This window comes from Peromyscus maniculatus, chromosome 11 (genome assembly GCF_049852395.1).
Source record: "Peromyscus maniculatus bairdii isolate BWxNUB_F1_BW_parent chromosome 11, HU_Pman_BW_mat_3.1, whole genome shotgun sequence".
NCBI classification, from domain to species: Eukaryota; Metazoa; Chordata; class Mammalia; order Rodentia; family Cricetidae; genus Peromyscus; species Peromyscus maniculatus.
This window is the reverse complement of record NC_134862.1, coordinates 94,528,758-94,529,786: the sequence shown is the minus strand read 5'-3', so window position 1 is coordinate 94,529,786 and position 1,029 is coordinate 94,528,758. Positions and strand designations below refer to the sequence as shown.

The 1,029-nt window shown below is 43.3% G+C and overlaps 1 pseudogene; it reads left to right on the top strand.

Annotated features, from left to right (window-relative positions):
- Positions 1-344: 344 nt before the first annotated feature.
- On the top strand, positions 345-823 carry LOC102926453 (small ribosomal subunit protein uS17 pseudogene; annotated as a pseudogene).
- Positions 824-1,029: the final 206 nt, after the last annotated feature.

Here is a 1,029-nt window from a genome sequence, read left to right as displayed (position 1 = left end):
AATAACAGCACTGGGCTCCAGCAAACTTCACACATACACACCAATTCCCACCACGGAATCCAGGACATCTAATTGTCTTCTCTTCTTAGCAGATGCAATGTGTTCCTTGGTGTGAGATCATGTCAATGAAGTGTTTTGTCAAGATGATATTTGTCCATGAACAGGGTCTAAATGCACAAGGAAAGACTTCACCCTTCTGCTTTATGATTGCCCTGTGCACTAAGGAGGTTAAGGAGGAAATCCAGACCAATATCATATACTCCTGTCTAAAAAAGAAAAGAAAAGGAATAAGGAAACCCAGCAGAGAATCAATCCACCTCCCTTTTTCTCAGGCTTGCAGGACGATGTCAGACATTCAGACCAAGCATGCTTACTAAAAGCAGCCCCTACAATCTTTCAAAATGAGAAGAGTGTTCTGCTGGGAGAAACTAGCAAGGAAAAAGCCCCTTGGTACTACAAAAACATTGGTCTAGGCTTCAAGATGCCCAAGGAGGCCATTGAGGGCACCTACATAAAAAAGAAATGTCCTTTCACTGGTAACGTTTCCATCTGAGGTCAGTTCCTGTCTGGTGTCATGACCAAGATGAGGATGCAGAGGACCATTGTCATCCACTGGGACTATCGCCATTACATCCAAAAGTACCATCACTTTGAGAAGTGGCACAAGAACATGTCTGTGCACCTGTCCCCCTGTTTCAGGGATATATAAATCGGCAACACTGTCACTGTGGGAACGTGCAGGGCCCTGAGCAAGACCACACACTTCAATATGCTCAAAGCCTCCAAGGCCGCTGGCACCAAGGAGCAGTTTCAGAAGTTTTGAGGGGACACTGACCAACTCCCTAGAACAAGAAAAGATAAATAAATAAAACATCTCTCTTTGCAAGACAAGGCCAAAAGCGACAAAGGGAAGTTTCTAGAAATGAAACCTAACCCAGAAGTTTCCCATTCTTGATGTATAACACTTTTGAATGGTAATGTTTTGTTTTGTTTTGTTTTGTTTCCAATCAAGTGTCTGAAGGCTCTAGA